The sequence below is a fragment of the Temnothorax nylanderi genome, unplaced genomic scaffold, assembly GCF_030848795.1.
Source record: "Temnothorax nylanderi isolate EJ_2023f unplaced genomic scaffold, tnyl_v1.0 TNYL_tig0015_pilon, whole genome shotgun sequence".
In the NCBI taxonomy this organism is placed as follows: Eukaryota; Metazoa; Arthropoda; class Insecta; order Hymenoptera; family Formicidae; genus Temnothorax; species Temnothorax nylanderi.
In genome coordinates this window covers 1327767-1348696 of record NW_027249077.1, presented here as the reverse complement: position 1 = coordinate 1348696, position 20930 = coordinate 1327767, and the positions used below count along the sequence as shown (strand labels likewise).

At 39.1% G+C, this 20930-nt stretch overlaps 1 protein-coding gene and 1 long non-coding RNA gene across 2 annotated transcripts in view; one reads left to right on the top strand and one right to left on the bottom strand.

Annotated features, from left to right (window-relative positions):
* Positions 1 to 20930, top strand: part of LOC139768328 (uncharacterized) — a 126121-nt gene that overhangs the window by 51135 nt on the left and 54056 nt on the right. Inside the window, exon 3 of the long non-coding RNA XR_011717334.1 lies at positions 20509 to 20616. This is a non-coding gene — a long non-coding RNA (uncharacterized lncRNA). The remainder of the gene's footprint in view (positions 1 to 20508; positions 20617 to 20930) is intronic.
* Positions 1 to 20930, bottom strand: part of LOC139768304 (irregular chiasm C-roughest protein) — a 132513-nt gene that overhangs the window by 69396 nt on the left and 42187 nt on the right. The window lies entirely within an intron of this gene.

The window sequence follows — 20930 nt, the reverse complement described above, 5'->3', positions numbered from 1 at the left end:
ATGCATTATTCAACGACGTTACGACGACCCGGACCGACGACTATTCCTGCAGTAATGCTCGGAACTAATTTTCTACGTGCCCAAGGCTTCCTATTGTCATCTATTATTACAATGATAACGTAAAAAAAAAAAAATCGAAGACTAGGGAGATTGGAATCAATATTCCGCTGGGAAACAAAGGGTTCAATAAAGTGATATAAAGGACAGAAATTACGTCACGTGAAAATACGTTAATATATGTATTGTTACGTATATATGCGTTAGGACGTATTATTAATAATGTTATAACGTACGTCTCCAATAGAGAATATCGACTTGGTTGCTCTCAATAAACCTGTCAAACGGAGGAAGCACACGTATCGAGGAATGCTGAGATACAGAAGTACGACTGTACCTAACTCTATTAAGTAATCACATCCGGGAATTATACCCGCTTGTCTCATTCATATTGATAAAAAAAAAAGGATATACAAGTGGAAGCAGACTCATTGTATCAGCCATAAATCACAAGTCGACTTAACTACTTTACAAGCTCGACGGTGCCGGCAATGTTATCGGGAAAAGTTTCGACTTCTACCAGCCGGACTCTCATTAAAATAAGCACATCAGGCATGTTACGCTACATCTCCATTATGCTGTCTCGAAAAACAGCCCATGTGGGCATTGCGTGTCTGAAGGACGTAACTATATCTCAGCCTGTAATCTCTCATTTCTAGGCTCATAATCGCTTTTTGGTAATACGCCAATGTATAATACGATCTCGATCACTCGGCGAGATCTCGTATCTATATTATATATTGGAAAGATATCGCGTGTCCCGATACTTATTAAATTTCCGTCACGATTTTAAAGATTTAACCAAGCGTTATCGACTCTCACCCGAGGAGCGAAGAAAACTGCGAGAATCTTACACGGTTACAATATAATTGTAGATATACTTTTACGCGCGGGGAAGTGCTATCATTGTGATACATTCTCGAGGATATTTATCAAAACTTTATCCCTATCTTACTGACTCGCCTCCGAGACACTCGGTTCCAGTCTTGTATCAGAACAAACTGAAACGCCAGAAACGTGCGCGACATTTTACGGACGGGTATACAGTACGGGTGTACGGTAACAGTTTCATCGAGGCGTAGCACGTACTTCATGAGACGCTTGCAACAAATAATTGTTTCTCGGCCAACGCGTGCTGGTATTTTCTAATTTCGGAAACCTATCGTCCGGTCGAGATGGCTTCGGCTACACACATGTTTCGAAACACTTTATCTGAGAGAACTGAGGGGGAATGGCTCGACGAAGAGAAAATTGTGTAGACGGGTCAACGGTCACCTATTCATCAATTATTGACAGACTTTTATTGATATATCCGGTCCTTTTTAATAATTTTTCGAATTCGAACGATTTGTGGGGTAACTGTAAATATTTCCCCAACGAACCCATAATGTACATTTGCGCGCGGCACAAAACGACCGGCGGCTTTCGCAGCCACGCGCTGTGTACTTTTCGACTATTAATCGATTGATTGACGCAGGGACGAGTCAATTTTCATTGGGTACACCGTCGATTGGAGCTTCGTATCGTCGCGCATTGTGTGTGAGGTTCAACTCTCCGCACAGACTGTGGAAAAGAATTACATCGTCCGTCCGCGCCGTATTCCCATTCTGCGGTAAAATCAATACAAAGTAAAATTAAACGTGTCCGCCGTACCGTGAAAATTTAATAAACCAGTCTGACGAGTCAGATTCCTCTATGAGCGCGGAGCAGTGGAGAGGTAGCAGCGCCAGAAAGAAAGCTTTTCCCGCGACGCGACGCGGCGCAGCGGGGAGAAGCCGCACACACATAGACGCGGTCCATGATTTCCGTCCGCCGCCGGCTATCGAGCGATTTGCATTTCGACACAATGGCTGACTACAAACGACACTCGCCATTACGATGGGCCTTTTCCTCTATCAGTCATTTTCGCGTTCCCTTATACGTCCCTTCCCGTCTACTAATCTTTTAGCTCGCACGTGACACGTGGAAGAGCCTTGTAATAAAGAAACATTATTTTTCTGAGAAGACTAAAGAGAGATCGGGTAAGGATCTTTGAGGATTAGGATAATTAATTAATTGGCTTTTTTTACGAGCGAGTAAGAACGGCGCGCGCGTGAAACAGGCGAAGCGCGGGAAGCAGAGATAAGTCGACGATCCGCTCCGGACTTGGTCTTTCTCGCTGCAACAGTACGGCATAGAAAAATATTGACGCGCACTGGATGCCATTTTCCACGGTAATGGCGACGATAAGGTCGACGTTGCCAGCGGGAAACACGGTTTGGACTGTAGCTCTCGGGCAGCTTTTATTGATCTTTCGAAGTCAAGAGAACCGGCTAATCCGCCCGGTCGGCCGGTCGGCCGACCGGCCGGTGTGCTGTCCTTCCAATTAAAAGATAGGACCCAGACGATAAAGAGGAGCGTGAGCGCTACGGAGTAGCGCTGATCGATTAATTGGCAGCTCCCGATCATTATCTAGAGAATGTCGACCTATTCCAATTTCTTCTCATTTCGAGATACGTCGCACACGTGTCGAGCCCATCAAAATTACTCGCGATATATCCTTCCTTTTGTTTCTTCTCGCGTCTCCCTCTGTCTCCGTCTTTCTTTTGTTTCCCCTCCCTCTTCTTCTCTCTTTTTTTTATCGCGTCCTCATTCGCATTCAAATTTATTCGAACGCATAATACACGCGCGTGTTATGCTCGAAATGCATTCGCGTGAAGAAGGGTCCGCGGCGATTCACCGAGTACGACATTCGCTCTACTTTATTTTTTGTTACCTTCTATTCTTTTTTCTCGCCATTATTCGACGCACTGCGGGCGCGCATATTTTTTGTCGAGAGGCAGTCCGATGCAAATCGCAATTGTACTCCCCGATATTTCGGCGATAGAAACTGGTTTTCAAATTTTTGTACAAGTACATATTCGGACGCGTTGTAAACTCGGAAATGGAGCCTTTGTAATTGACACGTTCTATTATTAAACGGATCAAAATTGGCTGCTACAATTTTTTCATTCGACGTTCATCAAACAAAAGTCACCGTTCAGTCTATTTCAGTCTGTTTCAATCTGTTTTTATGCCTGAAATACGTTAATTTTGTAGATATCGATTCTAAATTTCGAGACTGCATAAAATTCTAATTCTGTGCCATTCTTAACATTCAGGAAATATGATGTATGTGGTTAATATCACGTTAAAATATATATTCCTTTTTATATTTAACTTAAACTCTAAAACTGTACAATGAATAGAAATACTAACGAAATTGACAATATTTTATGGAGCGGATATAGGTATAAAAGTTACAGTTTTATGACTCAAGATCTAAGGTACGGCTGTCGTAAAATTGGAAAAAAATTCGTCAAAAAGTTTTTTTTGCGTAGCAATAACTTTTTAGGAGAAAACATATACATTTTCGAGATCCTCTTCGTTAATAATTGCGTTGTCTATTCGACCTCAAGCTGACGCGTGTGAATTTCAGACCAATTCCCAACAGCGTCCGATGGTTCGATTTGTCTCCAAGTGCGATTAGTATCGTGACAACCGCGCTGCACTAATTAGCCGGATTTGGTGATCGAGTCAAAACGCGTATTATCCATTTGGTACTCTCGCGCGAGCGGGTATATGCGTTATCGGACAGAGGCACTTGGTGGAACTTGGCATTTACTTGCCGGGCACGCCGTGTACGCGTCAGTATGGGCATCGCGCGCGTATCGCATATTCATTCCATGGCGGTAACTATCAGATTTCGGCTATGCGTCACTAAGCGAAGGAGATTCCCGTACCGGGAATAGTTGGCCGAAGTGTGCCGTCCATATGCCGGGGATCTCGCGATGCAAACTATGAGGATTGCGTGGACCGTAGCGAACGCGCAGCGCCCAGATACTATCCAGCGAGGCTTTTAGGCAAATTCAGATACCCCTGCTAGATTGTGCTCGCGTAACTGCTGCAAAACCAAAACCTAACACGCAACACACGCCGCATTTATCGCACGGCAATTTCTATATGTATCTCGATTTCCCGCTCATAAACTATGCAATAATATACTTATAATTAATTATACTTATTAATACTTATCATTAATTAACCTATATAATTAATAAATCATAATACGCAGTAATATATAACTACAGTAAAATATAATATACTACAGCTATTAAATAAAATCGATATGGTCTTTTTCTATGTTGTTTATTCATATAATCCTACGTCAAAATTGGATAACTGTCGTCTAAAAGATTTTTCGATACGATAAATAATTGATGTCTTATTAAAATTCACGTTAAAGTAGCAGTAAAGTTAAAGTACTAGCAAATTTTTAATGGGTTTGTTATCTCTTTTCAAATGATTTGTGAACATTGCAGACTGCAAAGAAGAGAAAATGTGTTTGCCCTCGAGATGTTTTCTTGTGACATTTAAATCAAATGATGTAGCGGTATATCAGTGCCGGAGGATGTATTATTTCCGCAAAACACACATAACGTTTTTAAAGTATACAACCAAAGAGTGTCAAAATAACTCGAAAAGTTCTGGTAGTTCCGATTCATGTGATAATGCACGATTATTACACGGTGCTTTTACACGTATACTTTCCGATTAAATTCGCCTCGCCCGTAGTTTTTCCGATTTTCATTTGGAGTCCACCGGGAACGAACCAACGGACGATTCTCGGTTACCAGACGCGGGTTACCTCGTACGTGTTGACGGCGAGTAAAGAGTGGAACGGGAAGCTTCGATCGACGAAGCTGTACGGCTCGCGATGGTCCGTTATCGCGTCATTCCGAGAAGATATCCATAGACCAGATAGTAGAGGAGCGAATATGGCTTCCTCTGAAATACGCCCCGGCGCGTAGTAACACCGTTGCGTCGTATTATTTAACAATCTTATCAGCCGTGCGAATATTCCGTTCTATTGTGCTGCAATTGTACACGCAATTACCTTATTACTGCTTTCAGAAAGATACATCGTATTAATGCCGGTATTAGCATACATTCCGATTTATAGGCGCGGATTATAATCGTTTGCAACGAACAAGTTGACATAATTGGATACTGATATTCGTTAGTCGTTTCTGCATGACAATAGAATTGTGCAATTGGGATTGAAACAAATATAACGCCGACCGACCATTGCAGCTAATCATAGCTGCATAACTGTGTAAAAAATATCGAATGGCTTCAAATCTATTAGATATTTGAGAAACCATATTCACGATTGAAATAGCTGATAGTGAATGAGTTAATTAAGCCACGAAAAGGACCTGACAATTGGATAAATTCCGTAAAACCCGTTATGACACCAAAGAGAATAATACATAATTTCAAATAACGGCAGGCTGAAAATTTATTTGTCAGACGTTAATTACTATAGTAAAAATGACAATAGCGTAATGTCATAATTATCGAGTTTATTAACTCCCTTTCTGCAGGATTATGGGAACGATTACCGAAATAACAATTCAATTTCGCCGACTGCAACGTATTAAAAGTTTCAGTTCCACATTTAATAGAAATTTAATCCCGCATCTGCAATTCTCTCTCTTTCTCTCTCTTTCTCTCTCATTCCCGTATATTTCCAAAGAAGTCCATCAGTCGAACGACTAGTGAATTTGCATTTCACCAAAGACTGCGTTCACGAATATTGGCACGACCTCGGCGATCTCGGTACTTGTCTCTCTTACGACCGAAACTTGGCTCGGTTCTTCCTCTTCCAACTTTTTCCATTGTCTTGCGTATATACCTTCCTATTCTTGCCTTCGCGCTTTCTCTCTCTCTCTCTCTTATTTTCTTCTTCTTTCTCCACGATAAATCTTCCATTAAATATTTACGTTTCGCTTGTGCATGCGAAATCTGCGGTGATATTTTAACAATCTCAATTTGTACGAGATGTCCTACTGTGCATTCTTGACGCAGTTTACTAGATAAAATTTTTATATATATGTGAAAGCTTTAAATTCTTTATTCAGAGATATTTTCCTGAGTTTCTATAAAATTTACTTTAAGTTGCACTTGTATTTAATCAATTGTTCGTATGGTACATTACAATTGGTAAATGGATATATATTAGAAGATCTTTCCGTTCCATTGCGCCAATCGCTCTCATTATTTAAGCACGATTTAATTTTCAGATTTCCGCATCTTTATTAAATTCCACGAAATTTTCTGCGATAAAAATATCAGCGCTTTTAGTTATCGAAAAATTAAAAGGCAATTTCCGAATTTGTTTTCAAATAAACATTATTCTGCAAATTCGCGATTTGTTTCGCTATTTAAACTGGTGGTATACTAAGTCACTATATTTTTTTATAGTTTTCAATGCGGTAACTCCTAGTTAACACGTAACTGCCTTACAGAATTGCATGACCAAGCCGCGTACTTTCTGATGGTTCTTCAAATTCGTTTCGCGGACACTCGAAATGCCATTAATTGGGGCTCCAAAACATCGCGCAGCCTCATAAATGATCGCAACTATCGCTGCGTGCGTTTCATACCTATCTTTTGCATAAATAATTATTATGGTCAGTTTAATCACGCGCACTTATGAGCGTCAATATTTAGTTTCGCTCTTTTGTTAGGGTATACAGGTACGGATAATAAAAATACGTCAATACACGTGTTAATTTCATCAGTGCATATTGTCCGGCAATATTGATTAACCGTGTGTTGTCGCGACGAATTAGTTATCGCCATATTTGTAACGATATAGAGCAATATTAGTGAGTAATGCAGTCGATATCCGAGTGACAAATGCACAGTGATAAACGTGATAAAAATTAATGAACATATTCCGAAAGAGACGCTTATTTTCGGCCGATATCACTCGAAGATTTATTAAATTATTCAGACGGGGGTATTTGCGTGTGTGCGTCTGTACGTGTCGCGATGATCTTTTTCGCACTAACCGTTGCCTGATCTAAGGCCGGGTCCAGACATGTATAATATCAGATCACCGTATCGTATCATGATATTTTCTTATAAAAATACGGATATGTTGGTTATAATTATACGCCAAGGCCTTGTTTTCAATCCGTATTCGTATCCCGTATTTTATAGATTGAAAACAAGGCCTTGGCTTATCATTACATAACCAACATATCCGTATTTTAATAAGAAAATATCATGATACGATACGGTGATATTACGATACATTGTATACGATGTCTGGACCCGGCTTAAGGTGAATCGACGCCGCCTGTATCGGCCTATATCTGAGCCCTTTTACAAGTGTGGATGGATTACAGCAACCACGGGGTACACTTTCGTGCGGTGGAGAAACCCAGCGGTGGGTACGCGGTGGGCATTTAATTACACGGATCGACCGGATCGAATGGATCGTCGTCGCGGTTGCTGCCTGCTCCGCGTTTCGAATGACTGCATCCATCACCGGCCGATATCACGCGACGTGCTCGTTCTCGCCATTTCCAGCCTCGCTCTCCCTCTCCATATCTCTCCCTCTCTTTCACCTTCTCTCTTCTTTGCTCCCCCTGCTCCCTCCCCCTTTATATTACCCTCTCGTTCCCTTCGGAAGTTCTAAAGCTATTGCGCGCGCGAACGTGCTGAAAATTTTGTACAAAGTAACGACGCGATGCCGGCGATGTTTCGAGAGAACAAACGAGAGGTGAGGCACTGCGCAAACTTATCTCAAAGTCGACGAGACCCTAAGTTCTTCGTTCGTTCGTGTCGTAACCTAACTTCGGTATTAAACGTTATTAGCTAGCGATCCGACGTCGTACTGTTCCCGGAAGAGACGGGTATCGGGGACCCCGATCCGATGCAGTCACTTGGCGTCGCCGGTATCATTTACCGAAAACTGTCGTTGTCTCAAGCGGGGAAGGATCCTTTAACGAGGTCCCGTAGAGGGTCGTTTAATCTACGTTCTCGTGTCTCGCGCGTTTACCGTTCTAATAAAAGCAAAAACCACTCACAGTATTAAAGACTCAGATTGCACAAATTCATGCCCGGTAGATAGCAAGAGAGGACGGAGAAAAGAGGGATGACCGGAGACTCGAACGACTGTCTCTCCCGCCGGCTGACACACTGACGCCGCACAGGCGACGTCCTCGGGATTTTCATTCCCTCTGGACGATGGGAATCGTGGGAAGGAGAGAACCGGGGGGATGGAAAACGCGACGAGAGAGAGAGAGAGAGAGAGAGAGAACAACGGAATGCGAAGGCCGCGTCATGTTTTCGCTGGGGCATGTCGCAATTTTCCCTTTCGGAAAAAGACGGACGGTATATAGGCGAGCGAGGGACGGCGGCGATTGTTGCAACGTCACGTCTCTCGTGCTCACGAGGCTCTAACGCTAGGAATATATTCCCCGGAGTGGAAATACACGCGTGTGTGCTAAGCATCGCCGAGTGGCGTTTACACGTCGCTCAGGTGTCCGATGCGGCCAGTGACGGAAAAAATTCACGCTTACTTTCACCGCTGAAAAAGCCCTTCCTAATAATGAGGCTGAATGTGTGGAGTCAGGAGTTTTCTCAATTACGTAAACCAGATATCACAAGATAATTAGATAGATCGGATAATTTCAAATCTGATGGATTTACGCTAGCTTGTATGTAATATACATGCTACTACATGCCATATAATAGATATATCGTGATATATCATAATACTATATCGCACAGGTAGATATCCGAGCTCGCGAAATTAATGCTATTTTAGTTATCTTAATATCTGAATTAATTAACGTGATGTCTCTTTACTAGTATGTTTTTTTAAAGCACAGAAATTTCCTTCTAAAAGATAGCGGAATTTATTGATTAATTTATCGGTTATATTAAAGTTAAAAATGAAATCGCGCAGAAATATCGGAATGTTCTTGTATAGAGAGTAATTTCGAAAAACCTGGTAACTCGAACAAAAATCAGAACTACAATTCGATTCGATCTAATCAAAGCAGATTCAGTTAAGATGCTCGAAAATAACACGTATATTTGCACATCCCGACCTAATAATAGTTTGAAATCGACCGTATTTAGTTTGCGAAAGGAAAGAAAACAAATATAATTTGGTTAGAGGATCCAAATGATACTTTTCAGGAATTGCTGCTTTAAATATCTTATGAGATTTCGCTCCTGCGAAATATCGGCTTACGATAGCTTTGTCAGCTTGGATATTATCGCCCGAGTAAACATGAATGGCAGATTATAATGTGAACAGGAAACTTCTTAGTTTATAATCTTACTGTTGTAGTTTGTGCATCCTAAGGTGTTTGTACATTCCGATCTAATAATAATTTCAAATTGATCGTATTCAGACTGTGAAAAGAAAGAAAGTAAATGTAATTTGATCAGAAGATCTAAATGATACTTTTCAGGAATTGTTGATTTAAATATTTTATGAGAGCGCTCCTGCGAAATATCGGCTTACGATAGCTTTGTCAGCTTGGATATTATCGCCCGAGTAAACACGAATGGCGGATTATAACATGAACAGGAAACTTCTTAGTTTATAATCTTACTGTTGCAGTTTGTGTAAGGATATTCTCGCGGAGAATACGAAAACTCGGTCGTGCTTTCCGCGCAAATGCTTTCGCACTTTGTAGTAAATTGTCTTCAAACTCAATGTCATTTCGTTTCTTATTTTAAAATTTCCAAAGTTTGCCAAGCAATACCGGAATTGGACGTTATTTTTTCTGGGTATTCAGAAGTTGAACTGGTATACATGACAATATTTAAGATATTGATTCCTAAAAAAAATTTTATTAAAAGTACTCTAAAAAAAACTGAGATATATGAGAACGAATGGATGCGACTTACGCTGATATGACTTTAAATATGGAATTGTCAAGTTCATTGACGTTCATTTTCAAAGTTTATTTTGTTCCTTCAAAGCAACGTCATCGGCCGACTGTCGACTTTAAGTTGACTTTGCTCGCATGTTATAAAAGTAAGGTGCGTATGGTTCGCGGGCAAGAGCGCGCGAAATTTTGCACCTTCGGCTTTTTTTCCGACGTGTATATGTCATAGTCTGATTTAATCATTCCGTCTGAATCGCCTTTGAAATCACGGCGGTACGAAAATATAATTCCCTTTTTCACTCGCGGATGGTGCATATAGGTGCTACACGCAGCTTCGCAATTACCTAGTACTTTATTCCGTAATTATGTATATTTTGCGCCGGTAGTATTTAATCTTTTTAGCGCGAGACACAGTTTTTGCAATTTTTGTAATGCACACCCCTGTTATTATTAAACCTGTTTGTCATTCCGCAAGATAATTAACAATAGGAAATTAAATGGTTGTACGAAATTTCTTCTGAGATCATCAAGATTAAATATTAATCTTAGTGCAAATATAACGCAATAACAACGAATTTATTTCGATATACAGTACAATTGAACATAGCAATGACTAAAATAATATTTTCTACATTAAAAAAAACAAAAAAAGATTCTCAAGAGTTATTTAAAATTTTTTTCCGATGCAAAATAAAAAATTTCATAGAAATTTGAATGATTTTCCATTTTTGTTGTAAACAAATAGGACGCACAAAAGCGTAGACTATATGTATATATGTGCACGTTTCTGAATTTTTGCGTGAAATGTGAAGATTGAAAAGGACGCTTTGATATATCAAACCGGTGCAGAAATATGTCATCGTTACGCCTCTCGCGAGATCGAATGCATAAGTCATTCTCTTTGATGTTACTGCTAAAAATAGCAGTTTCGAGCTTAGCGACTGACTGTACACGTCGGCGACGCGACGTGTCGGCGCTATTTTCCCCGCAGCTGCGTGCACGCTCGTACGATCCGATATTTATTATCTCGCGCAAACCCGATGACGCGACCGCACCGTAAACGGCTCTGCGAGGAGTTTCGCGCGCGCGAAGGGAGTAAGAAATTTCACGGAACGAGTGTCAGAGGGACATGAAAAAGGAGCAAATGTCATCGCTTATACCTGGGCGCAAGTGTCTCCCGTGTTTGCACGAGGTGCTGTGGAACCTGATATTTCTCGCGATAAAGTAAACTCGTGGAAAGGGGAGCAGAAAGGATCGAACCGTAGGAGCGTAGACGCAGTGTGGTATATTTTATAAGAAGAAAAAGGAGTAACGTTCTTTCTCTCGCACGCGGCAAAACTGTAGAGACGCGGCGCTCTTGAACCGTGAAGATCCGCTCACGACGGGTGTCTCCAACGGTAAACGATTTATTCTCTTCCTTTATTGTCTGCGCCTCTCGCTCTCCCCACCCCCGGCTTGCCGTGAAAACGGTATAAATTGAGCGTCAAGATTCGTATCTTTGCATGCGCAAATACGGCCGCCTTGAAATACGCCTTCATGATTTTTACTCGGATTATCGATTCGGTGTTAACCACCTTGGCGAATTGACGTAACGTTCCGATTGATCGCGTTGCTCGCTTCTTCCTATAGAACACGATACCGCGACTGTTTATTCGCGAGAAATTCTCCTCTGGCTCGCGCGCTTTTAGGAATATGTACTCTTCTTTCCTCGGCGTGATATTATCATTCCCTTACATTTAACGCGAGATACGCGCATTATACAAGAACATTACACCTAGTCCGCTAAGAAATACGGATAAAAAAACGTTGTCCCGTACGTTGCCCGTAATACGTGTGACGCGGTTTATTCATTTGCGTGAAAATTTCTTTAACAAAAAAAAAAGAACACGAGGCGTTCATGCAAAATAAAATATGCAGCTTCTTCTCTAACGACGCCAATATCGTACGGCGCATTTTAAACTCAACAAACAGAGATATTCGATGCTCTCGTTGCGAGCTGAACGTTACGCCCTGGCACGGAGATTTCATTTACAGCATAAAAGCAGAGAGCATTAAGAGGGAAACGGGATACGAATACGGGGAACAGAGGGAAGGAACGCGAAGGAAAACGCTCTCGTGGACGCGCGTTGATCTTCAGAAAAGAAAAGCGCTTCGTTGCACTGCGACCAATTGCTGCAACCAGTTGCAATCGTGTTTACACAAACGTCGACGTATATTGTCGCCAGAGATTTCGTTAACGTCGTTTCTGAGTATCGCGCGAGCACCGTGAGCTTTGTTCGTGCAAAGTATGCACGGGTTAGCACGCGTATTTTAAAACAGCAGAATTTGTAAAAGCGTGTCTAACGGGGTGTACGTACACGTACTCGTTGGACCAGACGGAACATATGCGCGGTTTGCGTTGCGTTGAGCACCTCGCGAATACTCACGGATACTCTCGCAAATATGCACTGGTATATTTCGCGGAAAATGTTTACGGCAAATACCGGACGTATCTTGCTGGAATGAATATTTCGAGCTTGTAACGGTCGCGCCTGCGAATAATAAATATTCCGATATTTTTAGAGATTCAGGCGGACTTTTTTTTATTGGGTCGACAATTTTAACGAAACGTTTGCGCAGCTATTTTAAGCGCGTTAAAATTCGTCAAATGGATTCAGCGTTCACGAAGACTGTCATCACGTAAAAGGGATTAAGAATACATGAAATAAGGGTAATCTAGGGGCAAATGGCAAGTCATTAATTTAAACGGCAAACCTGTGTCAACCTCGGACACACATACACACGTTACTCTTTAGTTAATTAAAATAATTTCTACAGCGAATCAAGAAAGATTCACTGTATTTCACAACTGCGTAGCTTATTTGCACCGTATGAAAACACGCGCGTTATCATGTTTCTTTATCATACAAAAAGTTGAGTAACATTTTAGAAACGTTCCGTTCATTCCATTTTTAGAGATGATCTGTAGAAAATTGGAGTTAACTAAGCAATTGTTTAAAAAATTATTGTTTTACACTTTTAGGTCATTACATTAAATTTATAAAATGTGTGCTTTTCAAGTTTTAACATCAAGCGTCGTTAATACGATGCCAAATATCTCACAAAACACATCTTGACTTTTCTCTTTCAGTTCAGTACTTTAACTTTCTTCTCCGCTGTTAATTGTCAACTACCAATCTTCAAACTCCAACTTCCAACCTCTCAATCCTAAATCTTCAAATCTCCATCCTTTCTCAATCCATAATCTTCAGCTTCAAGCTCTCAACATTCAATCCTCAAGTATCAATTATCAGCTTCAGCCCTCAGCTCTCAACCCGTAATCCTTAACCTTCAATTCTCAATCCTTAACGATTGGCTCTCAATCTGCGGCTCTCACGTCTCATCTCGTAATATATACTCTCAATTTTCAATCGTTAATTCATAACTAATATCATGAATACATAAGGCAAAAGTAACGAGTAAAAACATTTATTAATCAATAAATTGAGATAAAATATTAGTTTATGTGGAACACGATGTCATATGAAGTATTTTTCACCTATTCCCTCTAGCTACAGATTCGTAGTATGCATCTGTAAAGCTGTTGATCTATATCTTCGTGAATTTATGAGTTTATAAAGCTATGAATCTGTAGATTTATGTGATTCGAATAGAATCGAGGAAAGCCGGATGGAATCAATTCAAGAAAAAAATTATTCCGACCCGAATGCGTCTATCTTTATAAAAAAAAAAATAATAATAATATTTTAGGATACAAAATAATATGAACTTTAGACAAATATTTTTAATGTTTATCGAATTTCAAGAAAAATTGAATCTGTCTTCTGTATAAACATTTCAAATGCATTAAACAAGTTCTACCGTTTTTATACTTGATTCATTCTTTTCGCGTTTCTATTGTATTTTTGATAAATCTTACCAAACGAGGTCGCATTGAAATTTCGGTGGAGATTCTCGAAAGCATTGTTCACAATTTGTTCCACTATTGGCTTTTGTTTAATATTTTTCGTGGTGTACTTTAGCGTTTAAATCGCGTCGTAGATTTCCGCCGTAGACCGCCGTACGAAATTGCGCCGTTACTTTCTCTAAATCCACCCTCGCTATGAAACATTCTCCAAGCGAATCTCGAAAGGCTTGCCAGGGTAAGTTAAGTATTACGAAAGTGTCGTCTCTGTTTCTGCCTCTTGGCTACCAGCTTTGCCCTTTTCGCTTTTTTTTTTTCCGCTCGTTCCTTGCCTTGGAGCAGTCCAAGCGGTGTACATGCAGCTTTCAACTCGAATTCGTTCTACGCACTAAAAAAAGAATTTTGCATCAGCGAGTTACCGCGCGTTTGACACTGCCAACGTTGTTAATTTTTTTCCGCCGTCGAGTTTCCTATTAGTCTTTTGCGAAACAGAAATCTCGCTAATAAATACCCCACTGTGAATCTGTTTTCTCTCTCCGGGGCAATCGTATCTTTTTATTCAGACGAATCGCGCGCATGCAATCTAATAGAGCTGGTAAACGGATAAGTTTCTTCTTCTTTTTTTTTTACGTGCGTACGTCGCGCGATCACTTACGCTCGCGGATGGAAGTAAGATGTGTTTTCGCGATGCTGGAAAAAGTTGGGATAGTGGAACTGAATTTGATCGATTTTCGATTGAGGTCGGTCCGCCTGCCGCGCGACGGCAAATTAGGTCGTATGATATACGCGGTGAATTCACTGGCTCGCTCCGAGAGACAAACGGACAGTAGTAAGCGAAAAACTTGAGCGTGAATAGAACAGTGATCCTTTCGAGAGGTCTTCTAGAAGTGACGGTTCTTCGATTGAGCAATTTAAGTTGTCTTCATCTCGAAAATGCAATTTTACATCTTATTTTTAATACATTTTCGTATTGACAAGCAAAATTCTGAATCTAGATGTGAGCTTTCCTTTCGAATATTAGAATATATTATTGATTAAGCTTGTCAGTTTATGTCGTCCATGTTTGCTGTTACATGAGCTTTATTTAAATATCTTCTCCAAGCTAAGCTCATGCATCGCTAATGTTCTTAAGTACCGTGCTATTTGCCACGTAGGATGAGTTTCAAGAAAAAGCCACGGGTATATGAGATTCCGCGGACCCCCGAAGTGTGGGAAAAGGTAATTCTGTGTACCAACGATTTTTCATCCTGTCGTTCCTCAGCTTCCTCATTTTTCGCGGATGATATAAGAGTGATTCCACCCCTGGTACTCAATAAATTATGCAAATTGCAAGAACCTTCGTTGCTACCTTTGCATTTTCTACGTGTATATATACAGCAAATTTTCGCGGAAATATACTTTCTGGAGGAAAAAGACGTAATATCCTGGCTCTAACCTCGAGTTTACGTTGTGCAACTGCACCGGCATTACTGCTTGATCGTGGCTATTTCGCGTATCGCATTCTCGTACAAACGCGTACTTATTCGTGCAAACGCGATATACCTCGCTTATTCGACACATCCGGTGGACTGTTGAAAGAAATCTTCGTTCTAATAACTGTGCGACCATGCTCGTGCATAAAAAGAGGAGAGCGAGATAAGAGGTTGGCGAGAAGAGCTTAACACTTAGGCACGAAAATGCAGAGCACGATTTATATTCCGCATCGACGTTTTAACGAAACAATATCACGCTGTTCAGTAACGAGACGGAAAGGAAGAATCGCGGAAACCGGAGAGATAGAAGAAAATATAACGACAGTATCGGCGGAACTTTCCCATTCTCTTCTTGGAAGATCGACAAAGATATTCTTTAGTCTCGTTCTCCCTCAGGCATCTCAACAGAAGTTTCATCAAAAAACTTATCGTTCTGTATTCTTCCTCGTGCTCCACCTTTCTCGCATCTCTCACCCGGAACCCCTCCGGTCGAAGTCTAACAAACTCGAACAATGGCAATCATCGAGAAATATTTACGGTATGAGGTGAAGGAAAGATCCTGATAAGACCTGATATCGATCGATCGATCGATCGATTGCTTCGTAAACGTTCGTCGTTTTAATGAATTACCGCTATCACGTGCTTGAATGCTATTTATCATTCAAGAATTTTTAATAATTGTTTAATCTTGAATTCTCGTTTCGAAGGAAGGGAAGAAAATTGCGAGAAAATATGAAAGGTTTTTTTACTCGTATAAATCGACTTTTCGTCAATTACCCTGAATCAATATAATACGATATTAAATGTAATATAGAAATTCCGCTATCAAAGTTCGATACATCCTGAAGCTTAAAATGATTAAATGTGACAGCAGCCATCAAACGAGTTTAAAATCTAGAACAACCCAGCATTTGTGAGAGATTTTGATGAATATTAATATCCATTCTTAATCATCATTAACATGGTTACATGCATTCACGCTTATGATCGTAAGAGATTCACTTTGCGGAAAATAGAATGATTGAAGAGAATACATGATATTAGTTTAGCATAGTTTAAATTAAAAGAAAAATAAAATGAAAATATTTTAAATAATAGATTAATTCTATTACTACAAAACTGTGATTTCTGCTAATTAATTTCCTACACAGAATATTTTTAATGAGAATTCGGCTCTTCGTTCTATATTCTATATTAATCCTATTAGATATAAATTCTAATATTAATTACATACTAATTTCTAAAATTAATGACCGCGCTTAATGTTTCGCGCAGTATATATAACTTCAAAGTTCATCCGCAGAAATAAAATAAACTAAAATACATGCGTAAAATTTATATATCGGAAATTTTAAATAAAATCCTTGAATTTTATATATAAATTGTGAAATTTTGAAATCTCGATGACGAAAGTTTAAAAATGAAAAAACTTGCTTTCAGAATGGTGGAAAAAAGCAGTTTGAAATTAAAAGCGGTATGATATGTTTCATTGTGTACCTATTGTATACATATAATATGTGTTCACGTTTACGCTTCTCACTATTCAAGATTTCGGTCGCTAAACATTATCCTCTTTCTTGTCCTGCACAGCGGATTTGTTTGAATGTCCACGCTTTGTATTACTGATCGCACATAGCTAATTTCCGCGGATTAGCGAGAATCGCAAGATATTAATTGCTCGTAGCGAATTGTCGGTAATTGGTCGATGAAAACAGCTTCGTAAAGTTGCAAGTTGGATGAAGCTGAATAATGTGTCATTTAATTGTCATTTAATTCATGCATTTTTCCATCCAAATTTTATTCTACTCACATTTTACACATTTACATATATTAAACATTTACATAAGCGACATCAGAAGAGAAAAGCGTGAAATAAAATTTATTTTTCAAGAAATATCTTAAAATATTTAAAATCGCATATTCATTATTCGATTGCATTGATCGCATATCACGTTTCTTTCTACATTTTAAAGTAATTAATTTTTTGTTCGTTACATTAAACCTTTGTTAATACGATCATGACTCACTGTTAGCACTTCGAGCTGATATATTGAGTTCGGTAAAATAAAATTCTACGTATAAACGAAACGTTATTTCAGATGCGTCATCCATTTTCAGTCATTTAGAATAAGTTCAATATTATTTATATCATACGCGTGTAATAAAGAATTAATGGAAAGAATTTTGGGATAAGAAATGTAAGCTAAATATGTACTGAGTGGTTTGTGTGCTAAATAATAATTACATCGCGTAATAATTAAAAAATACACATTGTAGTAAAAGCGATTTAAGCAGTTTTTCAGCTTCCTTAACTTTTCATACTTTTATTTGCTCGCATTGTCTATAAGAAGTATATCTCATAATGTCAAAACTGTTCCTTCGCGACTTCGTGTTACTAAAAATTATTTATTTCTGTCTATTTTGGGTATCTTATTATATACCTTCTCTTATTTATCCCGAATATCGTATCTATCGTATATTTTTCGCTTTACCCGATCGTGTCTGCCATGTTTTCGCGTTGTTTAAAATCTCCCTGACATTTACACGATTTATGAAAGAAATATTAGCCGGTATCGGATTCTTGTATCACGTTTGCGAGTTCTTGCTGGCATAAATATTGCTACACGATACGAGACGATATAACGTTAAGAAAGAAATTCGAGCTTGCGATTAATCGATGAACTATGACCTGTAACTAAAGAACTACAATACTCTCATGTAGAGACGTGTCAGTGTTTTAAAGTCGTCGAAATAATATTATAAAATATATTATAACTCGAAGTCATCATCTTCAAATAATCTTTTTGGAGGAAGTTGTGAAATTTACATGTGGGATGTTTACTCAAACTAACCTCGGTTTATAGCATTTATTAATTCACGTACAAGTTATTAATGTACTAGGGACCTAGTTCGTTTTTACTCCTAATGAACCTCCGTACTGCTTATACTTTGAGAAGGAGATGTGTTTAAAAGGAGGGAGGAGTGCACTTAAGTGCTGATTGCACTGTGTGCACGCTCACCTAGTTATGCCACTGGCCATAACCCCTGTATTTATATAATTCAGTGCAAATTTTGTGGTCTAGATACGTGAAAATCACAATATAATTTGAACGTAACGTTAACATTACATTTCAGGAACGTAATTCTAAAGACAATAATATTCATGAAAGGTATAAATATAAAAGTATTTAAACTTTTCATGTTCTTGCTTCTACTGTGTATTAAAACAATTATTTTAATACTTCTATTATTGTATATTAAATTTTTTCTGCTCATATTCGGTATTGAATTTTTTTTATGATGGATATCAATTCTATTGACACAGGAATTCAAAATTAAATTATTCTACATAAAAGTCGACAGCAAGAGCTGACGAGAAGATGAAATGATGTGGTAATAAAGACATTATGCATGGCGTTAATAGATAAGGAAAAAGTTCAGTCGCCAGTTAATTGCGCCCGATTACATCAGGTTTTTGCACTTAGTCCTCTCCCGAGCGCAATCGCCGATCTCTTTCTCTCAAAGTGTATTAATTTACATACTTCTTTCGCACGATCATGAAGTTTTCCATGCAAATCTCAGATTATAATCTAGAGCTTTGTAAGCATCGCGCGCTTAGTGCTTCGTGTAAGAATGCAAGGCTCGATACCTTGTGGGTTAAATATCGCAATTATTATACTCTGTATTTGTACCTTGCAGCTGAGACATACTTATAACACAATCAATTTGAACATAACGCAGCGGTAACTGTAACAAATAAATTTTTATTCGATGTAATTTAAAAACATTACGAAATTAATTTTGACGTTATCACTAAAGTTAATATGTTCATCAAAAAAATCCGAGACGAGCAAGCTCATTTGCTATGTGAATAAATGCTTAATGTGCTCGATGCTGAGAGACATCATCGTTCTGTTGAATTGATAAAAATATTGTACCAAGACAACCACGCTTTTATTCAAATCTGATGACTTTAAAAGCATGTAGACGTCGAGGCACCTCGACACATATGGGCTAAATCGGTTGAGACCCTCTTAGGATGCCAGGGACTAGAAAGCGTTGGCGTTCTATGATCTTAATATACATTTTGTCAAAGTCTAGACCAAAAAATTTCTTGAATAAAGTTATATTGAACTCTAAACTAACTTAGACTCCCTTAATCCATCACTGGTGTCAAATTAAATTATGATATCAGAAATAAATCATCGCACGTAAACTTTTTCTTATAATATACCCAGAAGCAAATAATTTTTCTTATACGTTACTTATATGTTACAAACTCTGAAGGGTGCTCGGTACAGATGCTCCTTGTATTTTACGTTTTCTGTCGCGTAATAGAAATAAGGTGCAACGTATACGATCATACGCTGTTTCCCGCCTCGTGTAAGAAAACAGCGTTCGCTACCCTGAGGGCCAAATATTGCGGCATGGCGTACTTCGCCATGGGACTTTGATACACAGCTGCCGCCGTGCTTAACATATTCAATTTAATACGGTAACACCATGGAGACTATACTTAATTTGCATCGGGAGATTCGATAGCGTAGAGTAGCGTACGCCCTGAAACGAGACCGATCAAGATGATTGGCTGTACAGATATTATCAGAAGTCGCGCATGTATCCCCCAGCTACAGGTTTTCTGATGAATTCCACGTTGCGCATTTCTTAATGAAAGTTTTATAGATTGACTAATCAACCGACGACTGGCGGAATGAGCAAATATATCTCTTTAATATAAATCATAGAAATCAGTTATTCACTCTCGTTGATTTATTTAACAAGTTAATGCCCGAAATTAAAAAAATATATATATATAAATGAAAAATGCTCGAATTATATTTTAGTTTTAGTGTTGAAACTATTAAATTAAATCTGTTAATTTAATAATATATGAAAAGTTTCTTCAACTTTTTATTCCTGAAAATTATTCTCTTATTTATATTCTTTTTTTTTTAGTAACCGATTTAATCAGAATATTATCTAATTTAAGAATATGACAGCGTTTCTCATTTATATAATATACAGCGATTAATATAAGCGACTCTAGAGACTCAATTAGAATTTATCTATGTAATACAGAGTTTATCGTAGAGGGAAAGTAATTTAATTAAATAAGTTGATTCTTCTGTCGTAGCTCTTAACGAAATTGTTTTTGAAGAAAGAAAATATCTAGGTGTGGTCTTGGGATATTAGCTGACAGAAATTATCTGTCTAATTTTCTTAAGACTATCTTAATCTCAGGGTAAATTTTGCAGCAAATTTTTGTTCAGTGTCCCCTCTTTCGTTTGTGGATTTATCCCGCACAAATATGGTAACTCGTGCGATTCTTTTTAATAGAGTTGTTCTTTTATAGGACTAACGGAGATCGATCTCGCCAGTGGATGGAGGTAGAAAGGTCAGGGTGCGGAAATCGTGAAGAGAGAAGACGGGACGCAGGCGTCGGATGGAGAGAGGAGAACAGGTAGGTAGGTTGAGAGTCGGCCGATCACGGACGCGCGTGGGGCTTTTGCCCGGAAAAGCGAGGCAGATCGGGCTTCTTCCGGGCGAGAATTGAGACGTAGTCGAGGGAAAGGTGTCTCGTTGTTTAAAGAGCGCGCAGTCGGTAGATCCCCTCGAGGGATCCTGAGGGATAGGTAGGATGAGCGCGAACGCGCGAGAGGAAGCGGCGGAGTTAGAGGGTCGCTCGGGTAGATTTCGGGGATAGATACCGGGCAAAGGCTGTAGGCCGTTTGCTATAGTGCGCACGTACCAGGAGGCGAGAGAGGAGGAAAGACA